We start from the raw sequence: 14,945 nt of genomic DNA on the forward strand, positions 1-14,945 counted from the left end.
GTTGGAATGGACCTTAAGGATCATCTTGTTCCAATCCCCTGCCCTGGACAGGAACACCTCCACTAGATCAGCTCTCAGAATAATTTTAAAAAGTGCATAAATCCGATTGTTTGCAATCACTAAAGAAAAAGGTGTTTGGATATTTCAAGTAATATTCAATTCTGGGTGGTTTTTTCTCCTCAGAGCAACAAATTAAAGAATATACACAAGATTGAAAGAAAATTCTGGAAATCTGAAGCAACAGAAAGAAATTATATTCCTACTAATGCTATTGCAGTTTTGGGGAACTAAACTTAAACCTTGCCCTATTTTGAGTCAGAAAGAGTAACAATGCAGAATCTTTAAGAGTCCCTGCACAAGACTCTGCACGAGCCCTGAGCCACTCCTGGACCTCTGGCCCAGGACACTCCACTCCCTCCTCCTCAATCAGACCCAGTGCAGCCCTTGAGCTCTTGAGCTGTTCCAAGCTCCCTTCAAACAAGGAAAGTTTGGTTATTTCCCTTATTTTTTAAAATTTTAGGAACCAGTTGCTGATTTCTGTAATTCTGGATGTATTAACTGAAATTATTGCACTAAAAATACCAGGATACCCTCAGTGTGCAGTGCAGGCTGTAAACCCTGCTTTCAATGCATATATTTAAAATAGCACAAACCATGCAAACGTGTATTTAATGATAAGGAAATGTCCCTGAGGTCAGGAGATTTGAATTTGCCTTCCACAATTAAAATGGCTCTCAAAACCTAAAGACTGCCAAAAAGCCCAACAAAAGCCCTACTGGAGTGACAGGAACTTTCTGCAGAGATAACGATCGACAGGGTTCTGTATAAAACCCATTCCATAGGAAGGAGGTTTTAAATAGCTCCCCGTGGATTAGGAAAAGAAAAGCCTTGCCTAGATAAAGTAGAGCTCTTATTGCTGGGTTAGACAGCAGATCATCCCAGAGCAGGGACTGATAAGGAGCTCCCACTGTAAGCCCCACGGTTTTCCCTTTGCAATCGGAGGACCAGGGCTGCACAAGGCTCTGGGCAGCTGCAGATCCCAAACTTTCCTTTTAACGCCAGTTTTTGTGTGCCCAACACACCTATTCCCTCTCCTTCTCCTTCTCCTTCTCCTTCTCCTTCTCCTCCCCTTCCTCCTCCTCCTCCTTTTTTCTCCCTTTCCTCCTCCCTCTCCCTTTCCCTTCCAACCCACACTGTGCTACAAATCCCCATTTTCAGAGTTACAAGCACCGAAATTCCAGAAAAGCCAAGTGCAGAGACCTCCCAGGGATTCTGAAGTGAACATCATTCCACAAAGTGATATAAATGTAATGCAGTATTCCTTTCTGCTCCCAACTGCTCCCATTTCCCATTTCATTTGTGGTGCTGGGCTGGTTTTTCCTCCCCTTAAGAGGCTGTCCACAGTTCCTGTCAGAATTCCAGGAAGAAGGGAGGGCAGACCAAACCCCAAAGCAACCACTGCAAGAATTGGATTTGTAACATGCCTCAGCAGGAAGATCGCTCATGGAAAAAGCAAGATACCAAAATAAATGTCACTCACCATGGATAAAACTTTCATTTTGCTTTTTTTTGGAACCAGACAATTTTTCATTTTCCCATCTAGGGACATAACAATTCTTCTTGAAAGCTGCTCATCACCCACAGCTTTTCCTGACACCAGCTGAGGGGAGTTGTTAATCCATGTGCTGAGGACCTGCTCCCTCAGAGGATGTTGAACTCAGAACCTCCAAAAAAGGGCCATTCTAGGGATATTTGGGTCATTCTGAGGATCTCTGGCCCATTCTGAGGATATTGGTGAATTCCAGCAGGGTGCATGAAACCCCCAGAGCAACCCAAGGACAGGAACCACCCTCAGAGCAGTGTTCCAGGGATTTCTGTGTCCTTCTGGCTCCAGCACTGTCTGTTGGTGACCCCGTAGGACAATTCACTTTTCCATGTCCCCACAAATCTGCAGGATGGGAGCAATGATGCCAAGTCCTTCAAAATCCACTCATGGAAAAGACCCTGAGAGGCATTTTGAGCTTTGTGAGGAACAGGAAACTTTATTCCAGTCAGTCACGAGGGTCAAGGCCAGGTTGGACACGGCTTGGAGCAACCTAGGGTAGTGGAAGCTGTCCCTGCCCATGGCAGGAGTGGGACTGGATGGGATTCAAGGTCCTGTCCAACCCCAACCATTCCGGGATTCTCTGACTCTGCCTATCACAGACTTTTGTTCCCATTTTACACCAGTAAAGCAACATTACAACATCTCCTGACCTCCTACATAATGTAAGTGACATGATTTCTTCTGGTAGTTGCAGCACTGAACTGGGTTTATTTTTTAATAACACCATATATATTTTATCCAAACTGTCATTCAGACCCTCAGAGCTGGGAAAACAAAGACAAACATTACAGAAAAGTTTGTGATTCCCTCACTCAGAGGATTTCCACTCTGCCCTCATTATTTCTGGCAGACTCACTGTGGGGAGTTTTGCTTCTTCTCCTCGGTTATAAATATTCCATGCAGATTTTTAATTAGAGCAGCATGGGTTTTTTGGCTGAGACAAAAGAAATTGGATTCCCCTGCCCCACACCATTTGGGCTTCATTCATGTGGATGGACTTCCAGTAATGTACCCACATCAAATCTCTGCATAAACAAACCAGAGGCTGTTTTATTGAACTAAAACTAATTGCTTTTACCAACAGGTGTCTTGGAGTTGGAAAGCAAAACAAATGTTTGATCTGGTCCTTCCTCTAATTAGCAACAGATGAATTAGCAACTGAAGGGAAAGATGCACGTTTTAGCCCATTGTCTGGGTTTAAACTGCTCTTGTGGAAATGCTTCATTCGACAAGAATTCGCTTATGGAGGAGCCAGAATTAGTTGCAGGAAGCACTGAACCATAAGGAAAAGCAAAAAAGGAACTCTAGGGGGAAGGACAGAGCAGAAGGAGTAAACAGCAGAGTTCTGATTTCTGCCTTTCAGACTTCCTTCAGAAAACTTTTGCTGTGCTCCTCTTCATCGTCTTGTGGATACCTGACTGAGGATTTTATTGGGATTTTTCAAACGAGCTGCCTCGTTTATAACCAGAGTCCCAGACTGGACTGGGTTGGGAGGGACCTTAAATCCCATCCAGTGCCATGGGCAGGGAACCTTCCACTAATCCAGGATGCTCCAAGTCAGGTCCAGCCTGGCCTGGAATTTGTGTAGGACTCCTCAAAACAGGCGATTTAACCAAACTGAGTTTCCAGGTGTTGCTGTCTCATCCTCAACCCCTTGCGCTTCCCACCCTGGGAGCAGCTTCCAGGATTTGTCACTGGTGTTGGCAAATCCATGTCTCTGTCTAGGAAAAGGAGTAACAAAACCCCCAACTCGCCCCTGCTGCCAATTCAGCTTTTTATCTCCTGATTTAGCTAATTGATTTACAAATTACAGCCATCAAAAGAACGCCGTGATTCTATCAAGCCATTTAACACCCTGCCCTGCGCGCAGGGCTCGGGGCACGGGATGACAACCAGGCAGAAGAACGACAGTAAATGGCTCTGAAATCCACATCGAAAATAAATCGGAAATGAAAACAGCCAAATAAAGCATTTCTACAGCACATGAGTGTGGGATGCCTTAACCGAGACTCTTCTGTCCTGAATTCCAGCACTGGGCACAGACCTGGATTTCACAGGTGGATGAAGCAAGACCCTGCAGGTGAAGGGATGCAGTCCTCATCCATCATTTGAGTCCTTTTTTATTTTTGTTTTTATTTAGCAGTAGTAGTAGTAGAAGTAGTAGTATCATCGTTACCATTATTATTATTATTATTATTATATTATCATTATCATTATTGTTGTTACATTCATGGGGATTTTTTGGGGGGATTTTTGGATTGCTTTTCATTGTTGTTTGGGTTTTTTCCCTATTTCTCAGCCTCCTCTGTTTTCCACCACGCCAAAGCCACATTTTTGCTTTTATTTTTTCCTCTTTCTTTCACCAGAGACCTCCATGCCCCGCAGAAAAAACAGTCAGAGGGATGGGGAGAAGACACATTTGTGAAAGGAATGAGAGACTTGTCTTTACAAACAAGCTCTGGGCCTGCTGCTTGGTGAAATTAGCACTGAGAGATAAACAATGAGAAGGGTTCCACTGATTGATGAATAGAAAGAGATTTGTCTCTACAAACAAACTGTAGGTCTGCTGATAAATGAAATTGGATATTAAGAGATGAAAGAAACAATGGGAAAACCATAAAATTCAATAAGAACTAAAAATAAAGGGGGGGTTATACATTAGAAGGGAATCCTAGGTATTAGGCATTGTGGGGAGTCTGTACCTCTCGAGTACCTCAGCCAATGGGGAAAGAGAGAGGGAAATGGGGCCGGGAAATTGGGATAAAAAGGAGGCTGGGCCCTCCAAAAATTTGAGAGATCCCAGGGGAATGTCCATGGCCTCTCCCTTTATTTGAATAAAGCAACAGGGCTCCTCTGTCTCCTCTTTGAACATAAACCTCTGGTGTTGGTGGATTCATTTTCCTGACATTTGCAAGGCATCCTTCCTCTAACAGACAGACAATTCCCACCCCCAAACGTACGCCTCACCCCTCTTCATTCCGTGCATCGCCTCCCATCCCAAGAAGTGCCCAGTTTGGAGTGGGATGGTATTCCAGCAGTTTCCACGATGACAGCTGGGCTGTGAAGTGCTCAGCTGGAGAGTTCCAGAGGGCAGGGACGCGCTGGGTGCTTGAATTTCCACTAAATGTGGGTAGGAAAACAACAATTTCCATAGATCACCACCTGAGCCACATCCAGACGGGCTCCCAGCCCCACGGAGGTCCAGGAGCAGCACTTGGAAGTTCATTATCCCCGTGCACTGGCTCGGGATGCACAAATGGGACTCAGTGGGACTCGGAGCTGGTGTTTCATATGCAAATCGTGGTGACTTTCTGCATCGATGGCAGGAGGAAGGGAAGAAAAGCAGCTGCTGAGGAGGCAGCGTGTCAGGTTATTTATTCACGAGCAACTGGATGGAAAAATAAACGGGCCTTGCACTGTAAGCAGTGGGATATATCCAGGGGCGAGGCTGTGTGCAAAATAAAGGGAGCTCAGCACTGATAAACTGGGTCTTTAAGTCAGGCTTAGAAGGGCTGTGCAGGAAGCTGGGCTTGGGCTTGTGCTGGCAAAGCTTTACAGACCAACCTGGCACCCACAGGGGGAACTGGGCAGTCACAGGCAGCAATGAAATGCCAACAATAATGGCACGAAACTTCATTTTAAAACCAGAGAAATCAGTGGCCCCAAAACCTCTGGACATCCTTGGACATAAATTATTTCACTTGGTTCCAAAACTTAATACAGGAGTGCCTTTGCTCTGCCCAAAATTGCAAATATCCTGGAATTTCAGAATTTCCACAGAGCTGTGACAGTGCCAGGAGATTAAAACAGCCATGGGAGCCAGAATCATCTAGTTCCATCTTGTGTGAACTCCTTGAGTTTGTTGATCTTTGGAAAAGGCTTTAAAGGGATCTCTTTGAATTCCAGTGATCCCAAACATCAGAAGACCTTGAATTTTGCAGCTGTCCCATTTTTTAATCTCAAATCTGATCAGATGGCCACAAACAACCTCATTTTTCCTCACTGTTTCTCAACCTGTGCCAGGTAAAGCAGCCCCAGGTGCATCTCTGGTGTGGGGGCTCCTGTTCCCGCTGGGTGTTTTCCAATTATCCCTAGAGCAATACAAATCTGCAGGAATTTCAAAGATGATCTGACTGGAGGAGGTCAAGTCAAGTAATTCAGGACTAAACCAGACCAGGACAGGTTGTCCCACCCCTGGAAGTGTCCAAGGCCAGGTTGGATGGGGCTTGGAGCAACCTGGGATAGTGGAAGTTATCCCTGGTTTTATTAAGCAAACTGAATAATCTGTAATCAATCCCTGCTAATCCATAATTATTTAACAAATAGGGACATAAATAGGTGAAAATTTAAAAAGAAAAAACCAAATGGGAAGGTTATAATTTATGTCAATGCTCCTTTTTACCCCTCCAGCAATGCCAAACTGATTTAAAGCACACAGAAATATCCATGAATTTAAAATAATCCCATTATAAACTCAGTAGAATGGATGAAAATTACCCCACATACAAAATGACAGCCCTAACGTGCAGTGATAACACTGCGCTGGATTTTTTAGGTATCAAAAGCAGAATTGTGAATTTACAGTGTTTTCATTTCTTCCAATACAATTTTCAGTTCTTTCAGTTCAATTTCCATGGGAGGTACAGAAGCGATGAGCCCTGAAGCCAATTCAGATGAGTGAAGTACGAAAGACACCTGGAATGCGCTGCAGCCCCTGCAAGAGAACCAGGCTTGAAGCGGGCTGAGCCATCCCCTTTCTCTGAGGATACTGAAGGAACCATTCAAGTTTCGATGCCCCTCCCTGGGAGCCCAATCTGCTCTCGTGACCCACAGGTAGAGCCCCAGATTCCGTCTCCTGTCCCCTGCCCTGCTGAGCAGGAATTGAGGCTGTGGAGTGCAAAGGATCATCTCGATTCCATTTGTGCCAAGGGGAAAAGAGGTCAGGGAAAACAGCAGCTCCAGCCCTGGCTGAGCATCAGCCCTTCTTCCCTCCCACAGGAAGGGAAAGTGCTTTTTCCCTGGAAAGACACAGGGGTGGCGGTGAGGGAGAGGACACTGAGCTGTCCCTGGGCCAGCAGGGTGCCAGGACAGGGAAAGGAGTCAATGCCACGCTGGAAAAGAGCAGGAAGGGGCAGTGACCCCCAAAGGGATGTATGGACATCACTGAGCCTCCTCCCAACAGCCAAACAACCAAACAGATTCAAGTTTCCACCAGAAATGAAATTAGGTGTTGAATTAATGTCTGGTTTTTTTTCCATTTTATTCCTTAGGGATCATAGACAGAATAAGGATGGATGGCCAGTGAAGGATTTGGTATTCCCATGGATTTTTGTAGTCTGCAGGCAAACAAAATAGGGGAAAAGGGGGAAAAATAAAAAAGAGGGTACTGAGAGAGATGTGTCTGAGCAACACCCCCAGCCCGACCCCAGAGGTGTCACTGTCCCTGTTCAGAGCTCCCCGGGGGCTGCTCTCACATTCAGCTCTGAAAGCTGACTCCCAGCACGTGCTCAGGCTCCAAACTCTGTTTATTCAGCCAGCCTGGGCTTGCAGGCTTGTGTCTCCACTTTAATTGTTGCCACCAACCTAACAAGCATTTCACAGGGAAAAAAAAAAGCAGCACACTGGAAAGTGTAAAAACTGCTCGTGTCCTTGTTCTCATAATTTTCTCTCACTGTTGCACCCCAGGCAAAGAAATTCATTTGGCTTTACAAGGAATTCTGCTGTAAGTCAAGTGGTATTAAGGGCTTCTTCATATTGTTTATCACGGGAATCTGAGCTGATGTCTCTCTGAGCACTCTTAGGGAAGCTTGTTTATTAAAAGGTACAAGTGTTCCTGCAGCCCTACAAGCACGGCCCTGACAAGCTCTCTCTTCACACAGCTCCAGAATAAATAACTTGAGAGTGGAGGAGAAGCTCAGGTTCTGCCCTGGCTGACAGCACCTCGTGGCTCCTGTGCTGAGCAATTAGGGATGCAGCCTGATGCTGGAGAGCAGAATAAAGCTAAACCCCCTCTGCCTGCAGGGCTTGGGAGCACGGAGTTATTTTAAGGCCCTGTTAGCAGGTGCCTTGCCTTGCACAGGCGTTTTCACCTGCACCAGCAGTGCAGCTGATGCTCCGAAGCAGAGGTTTGATGTGGCTCTTGCTGTGGCTCGAAATCTTGCTGTGAGAAGTTCCTGGTGCTGGCAGAAATGCCACATAAAGGAAAAAAACCCTCCATGTGTCTCTGAGCAATGTGGGAAAGCCCGACAGACCACGCCACGAGGTTTAGAGACGTTTCTTTTTTGTGTTGTTTCTTTTTTTGTGTTGTTTCCTTTTTTGTGTTGTTTCCTTTTTTGCGTTGTTTCTTTCTAGCGGCTGATTTGAAATCCCTCAAACTCAAACCGGTGTCATCACCCCAGTTCATATCCCTGATAAAAGCAGCTGAGTGAGAGGCAAAAACCATCCCAAAGGCCCCAGAAAATGTGGGATTTACAAGTTCCAGCCTGGTGCTGTAGCCCAGAGCCTACAAATGAACACATCTGGTGACAACTGTGAGGTATTTGAACAACGAGGAGCCGTAAGTTGTCCTAACAGGCCTTGGCACAGATTGCCCCGAGCAGCTGTGGCTGCCCCTGGATCCCTGGCAGTGCCCAAGGCCAGGCTGGAGCACCCTGGGACAGTGGGAGGTGTCCCTGGGCATGGCAGGGGGTTGGAATTTCATGAACTTTGACGTCCCTTCCAACCCAACTCATTCCATGGCTCATGATTCCATGGTAACAGTGGTGCCTTCCTCTGCATCCAGATTTTAGGCTGGCCTGAACTCCTCCTGTTAAACCCCATTCCCACTCAGGATTTTCCTGACGGGCACAAAAAGCTGCAGCTCCAGCTGGTGCAGTGTCCATTCCCTCTGCTCACATTCCCTGTGATCCTTTCCTGATGGGCTTGTAATGTATTAAAGAAACAATTCCAACTCCCCATAAAAAAAAGGAGCAAATTTCTCCTGAGTTAAGAGCACATTATTTCACGAGCCAAAAAAGAGAGAAAATTTAATCTCCAAAAATTAGCATAACTTACCAATTATTCTAGAGACTGCTTGATTAAATTAGCCTGTATCACTTTAAAAGGGATGAGGGATGAATTGCAAAGGAAGAGAGCTTAAAATTGAAATCCAAAGAATAAAAACCTCATAGGGACACATAAAAGTGAAAACACACAGCATTTCCCATACCAGGCAACACCATGAAATCCCACAAAACCAGAGGGAGCATCAGGCAAGGGGCACAAGTCCCCGACCCACTGAGATTGTGCTCAGCACGTGGTGCTGGGACTCTTTTCCAGCAGGGATCCCAGTGTCCTGAGAACTTGCAGAGTGACTGGGTTAATGGTTGGACTTGATGGCCCTGGATGATTCTACAATTCCATTTCCAGTTTCTTTTCTCCCCCTGGGCTCCCTTGTTACTTGGCCCAGGTGATTCTGAAGCTCAGTCACTCCAGGCACACCACTGGTGGGATACAGGGAGGGGAACTGGGCAGAACTGCTGAGGGAAGGCAGAGGGACTGGGGGGGCTGAGCTCATCCCCTAGCCAAGGCTTTTCTGCATCCAACAGCTGAGAAACACCTGAGAGGCACCACAAGGCAAGAAAGGCAGAACCTGAGGCTGATCAAGAGTTTTTTTCGGTGCTTTCACGTAAAAGATGTATAAAATAAGTTTTGAGTACCACACTGCTGTGATTTCTCTACAGGGATTAGAGTACACGAAGCAGAAATTTTAATCTGATTTTCATATAGAATTATGGAATATCCTGAGTGGGAAGGGACCCACCAGGATCATCCAGTTCCACTCCTGGCCCTGCACAGACGCCCCGACAATCCCACCCTGAACCTGTTGACATAAATGTGAATTTATATGTAAATGCACTGAAGCACATATGGGTTTAAGGGATTAAAAAAGGTTCGTCTACACAGTATAGCACTGGAAACTAGGAATAAACAGAGTTTGTATGGCAAGGAGGGAATATCTTCCTGCCCAGAAATCACCAGGGTGACACCAGGCCAGTAACTCCCTTTGAAGGAGCCCAGGCTGTCTCATTAACCCACACTCAGTGCTGCAAAAGGCCGTGAAAATACAGACACACGTGTGGAGGGGCAGCAGGAGAGGAGCAGCAATGTTTTCTTCACTTTAAACACACTCTAACACAAATTCCACCACCATTCTCCTGCCCTGCAATAGCCCCAGTGCCTTCCTCAATGGTCCCCAGAAAAGTCCACAACCCATGGATCCCTCTGATCCCCAGTGCTGGTTCGAGGCATGGAGAGAGAAGAGATTTCATTGGAACCATAGTCCAGTTAGGAGCTGCAGCTCTCTATTACTGGATAAAAGATCCAGTAATTTTTGCTGATGTGATCATTATTGCAGGGGTTTAATTGGCCAGAACTGTCAGTGGCAATTAAACGCTTCCAGTCGGGGCTGTGGAGCTGCAGTGCCTCGCTGTGTCTTAGAGCTTCCCATTTGTTCCCTCACACCAGATGATGCCAGCGTGCCTGGAAACCTGGACTTTATTCCGTGGTAACAGTTCAAACACCCAACAAGCAAATCTTGTATAATTGGTGGCCTTATAGGCTGCAATTGCTTGCCTTATCTTTGTATATATTACAATTTTTGTGGGGTTTTTTCTCACTCCTCACTGTGGGAAGTTGTCCTAATGGGAGCCTGTAATTAGAGCTGCAGTGAACCAGCAGAGATCTGTAAGGCTGAAAAACATTTTCTTTCTGGGATGCTTCACTCTTTGGCTGGATGCCAAGCCTCAGCTGCCTGGAGTTCAGCGGGGTGATTTCACCTCAAAAGTTTTATGAAAATGAACAACCAACTTAAAACCCAGAGAGTTTAAAGGATGGAGTACTTGAATCCATAAATAGTTTGGGATTCTGGTGTAAAAAGTTGTCTCAAGTCTTTTCTCGCCTCGTAAGATCAACATTAATTTGGAAAAGAATACAAGAAATATCAATTCCATCTTATTTATTATTTCTGAGACAATGGAACAACCAAACAGAGGTCAGGCTGCAGCATCAGAGGTTGCCCAAAAAACCAGCCCATCCCAGATGCAGCAGGGGCGATGGCAAAGCTCATCTCTGACAAATTAAAATTTGAGTTGTGGGGTTTGACACTTTCACCTAGATAAGAACCAAATGGTGCCAACCCCTCTGTCCACACTGCCCAGTTGTATTTATTTTCTTCCTTTTTAACAACACTGCGTTTTATTATGAGGCACTGCGCAAGAAAATACATTACAAGTGTAGGAACTGGCTTTGTGCTGCAAGAGAAAAAAAATAAATAAAGGGGGGAGACACAAGCAAAGATCTGTAAAAGAAAATAAACCCAGTGCATAAATCACTACAAGCCCAGGGTGGAAGAGGCTGCACTTCATAAAATCTGACACTGGCACCTCCAGTCTGCAAAAAGGAGATAAAAAACCCCTGGATGCTAAATTTGCCCTTTACATCGAGTTTGAAAATTCTGACATCATAAAATCAGAATAAATCAGTCAACTTCAGTCCCTGGGTCTGTGTTAGGGATTGTCCATTAGATTCTGAGGATTTGGGAGCGGAATTTGTCCTTCATTTAGAGCCTGGACATTTTAACTTCCCACATTTGGAATGAACCAGACACTCTGGTCCCTCACACAACAGAACTCCTGTTCTATAGATCCCACATTACATTCTAACACTGACATTAAGATTTATTCCTCCAGGAGTAGTTTTTTTGCGTGCTCTTCATTATTTTGCACAAGGAGCTTGGAAAAGGCAGCAGGACTGGCTTTGTCCCTTGGATTTCTACTTCCAGCCAGAGCACCAAAAAGTAAGGGAAACAAATCCAGTCCTTGACCCTCAGTTGAACTGGAAAATTATTTTTAGCAAATCCTGAAAAGTGCAGAAAGCAGGAGGGAGGGGGAAGAGAGAACACCAAACCAGCCTTCAGACGTGCCTGAAGGGAAGGGCAAATATCCAGGGGGAAATGCAATCATTTGCATAAATTATGGCCATTTTTGTTTGAGGGAGTTTCTTTCTTTTTCTGTCTCCCTGGGGTTTTAGGAAAAAAAAAAAAAAGAAAAAAAAGGACTAAAAATTTAAATATTGGAAAGAGGAGGGGATCCAACACCTGGACAAGAAATGAAGTAATTTCACTTTTCATTTCGGCCACAGAAGCCCCAGTTTACACTTAGCTGCTCATTAATTTCCAGTGAATTACAGATGCATCATCCAATAGATGAAAATGTATATGGGGGGAGTTATAATTGAAAACTTTCAGCATGACAACCTCCCCTTCAGGAAGTGAGCAAAGTATGGGAAGAAGATGTGAGGTGCAGTTCACGTTTTGTGCCCTCACTTTCCAGAGGTCAGAGAGAAATTAATTAGGCCTACAAGGAAAAATATCCCACAGGAACTCCTGCAAGCCCTGCTTTTGGACAGGCTGCCCAACCAGCGTCATGGAATTCGCAGGATTTTTGGATACAAATGTGTAAACTCCTCTTTGTGCTCTTGAAAATCTGCTTAAAATGGGGCCAAAGCACCCGTGCTGGACTCTAAGACTTTTGCACAGATAATGCTGGGAAATAATACTAATAAAATAATGAACTGTGTGGTAAAGCTTATAAAAACCAGAAAAATAACAGAACTTTTAGAAGATACAGAAGACAGGCAGATGCTCAGTTTAAGTAATCTGGAAGAGGATTCAGCCCAAAAATCCCCCGCCCAAATCCCCAAAAGCTTGAGGCACTAATCCGACACTTTCCACCCCAATTAAGGAAAACTCCTTGAGGATCAGATGTTAAAAAGCACAAAACAAAATGCATTCACGTTGCCTTGCAAACTATTTTCACCCAAATGTTCCATTTTTCTGCCCTGACAGCAGATAATGGTGGGGAAATGGTCTCTGAATTTGTAAAGCAGGTGACTGTAATGTGGCATAAACACGTTCATTATGCAAATCTGATTGCTTAAATCTTCAGCTGGAGCTCATTTGTTTGGATGAGGCAGAAGATGCTGAGTTCTTTGTCTTTCCTTGGTTTATTCAGCAGCAGATCTGCCGAGATAATTGTTGATATTCCCCCCCCCCCCCAGAGCCATTCACATTCCAGGGGGAGCTCAGTTCTGATAAGGGAAGGAAATGTTACCTGGGCTCTGAGCTTGAATTCGGTGCCCGAATTCAGAGAGAGGGGTTGCGATGACAAGAAAAATAGCAATGCCTCCTCTCTGAGATATTCAGAGACAATTTCACTTAATTCTTCGAATACCATTGATGTTTCCTAGAAAGGAGCTCCATTGTTCTTGGAAATTGAGGGGTGGATATTAAATAATTGCAGGTCAGGAGAAGGAAAAAACAGGATAAAGGAGGAACTGGGAAGGGTTAGCTGGGAAAACACCTCCTCAGGGCACAAAGAAGGTGATCTTTAGTCCATCACAATAATCTACAATAAGATTTCATCCTCTTGTACTTGTGGAAGATGAACAGTCCTCTTCTCTAAAATAAATGTATTTTCCTTTTCTTCAAAATCACGATGTTAAGGCCACTAGTGGCAATTCCCTGGGATCCTGCAAAGCCACTGCCTGGCCTGACTGAAACCTGGATGGGTCTATAAAAATCTCCTCTTCTCTCCCCTTTTTTCCTCTCTCAAAGCCACCTGATCCGGTTCCCGGTGTCCTGCTCTCAGGTGGGAGTGGAACCACGTGTCAGGCATCCCCTAAAGGCCATAAATGAAGGCCCTAAAGGCCTGAAACTCAGGAAGTTTCAAGGAAAGAGCAGCTTCCTCTTAAGCCTCAGCCTGGACAGAGGGCTCAGGAATTCCTTAGGTCCTTCAGGAGTTGCCACGTTGCAGACACGGATATGGATTTGTAGAAACAGATCCTTGTGTCTGTGTAGCAATAATAACAACAACAATCATCATCATCATCATCATCATCATCTTCATCTTCATTCCAGCCCCTCAGACAGGTGCTTTTGCCCAGTAGTTGGGCAAATCCAGCTCTGGAATCCACCCCTGAAATCAAGCATCAAGCACTTGGATATTCCATCCTGCCTTGCCACCTCAACCTGAAGTACTTGGAGTATTTTACATTCCAGGCAGGATCCTGATCGTGCCATCCTCAGACCAGCAGAGATCTCCAGGATCAACCCCACAATGTGATCCATGTCCTTTATGGATTATTCCCAGCAGAACAGCTGGAATTGGGGTTGACAATAACAACCCAAAATCTCTCTTTCATCCAGGAATTTGCTCCCTTCCGCCTGCAACCATCGGAATGGGCAGCCTGCATCTGGTCAGAAATGATGGAGAATTGAGGTTAGAATTTTGCCCAGCCTACATTTGTTATCAAAATTAACTAACTCCTATTCATAAATGAGTTTTTAAAAAACCCTCCTGCCTCCCCAGCATCTGAATTCCCTGGAGAATTCCCTGGGAGGTGATGGTGCTTCCCAAGGAACTGCTACATCTCTGTGATAAAGCAAACCTGGCATTTTAAACGAGAATTGAAACACAAATAATGGGCAGAGGGTCAGGAGAGAGCCCACGCTTGGTTGTTAGAAGAAATTTATTATCCAGGCCAAAGTGAATGGAACAAAACCAGGGCTTAATGGTCAGATTTATAAATATTATTATTGCTGTCACTGAAGGCATCATTAACTTCAGAATATTTGCATAAGGAAGTCGAAAAAAAAATTTATCTAGCAAAAAAATTAGTAATTACTTTTTATTTTTATCCCACTCTCCAATTATTATTTCTGTGCTTATTTAGACACAAAATCCCCAGAGATTTTGTCAGGATATATGGAGATTATTTGATAGCCTGGCTTCATGGTATTTAATTCCCAGAAGAGAAAACAATTTTCCCAGCAATGACAAGAAACTTTTATTGTGTTTATTTTCTGCCCAAATCAGCACCTTGGCTTTTGTTTAGGACATGGGAATCGCTGGAGGGGTGGCAAAAAAATCACTGCCAGTGGAAGGAGCTGCCTGTTGTTCTCTTCCACATCCAGAGCTTTTAGAGACGAGTTTATCCAGGGATGGGAAAGAGGTTTGTGGACTCTGAAAGAGGAAAATTTTGGTGGTTCCAGAGCTGGTGTGCCCCAGTTTGTCCCAGTACAAACCTTCTGCCCCAGTACAAACCTTTTACTCCAGTACAAACCTTCTGCTGCATGCTGGGAGAGGGGAAATCCTCATTTCTCAGCAGTGAAAAGCAGCACTTCCACCCCTTGCTGGAGCACGGGGAGGGAAGACTGTTATTGTTAAAAATTGTTATTATTTACTAAATTATTCATTTCTAGGGCAATAGGGAGAGCACAAAGCAGGCAGGGGAATTGGGG

The sequence above is a fragment of the Corvus kubaryi genome, unplaced genomic scaffold (assembly GCF_017639235.1).
Source record: "Corvus kubaryi isolate FWS band 111438036 unplaced genomic scaffold, C.kubaryi_AGA036_p1.0 37265, whole genome shotgun sequence".
In the NCBI taxonomy this organism is placed as follows: Eukaryota; Metazoa; Chordata; class Aves; order Passeriformes; family Corvidae; genus Corvus; species Corvus kubaryi.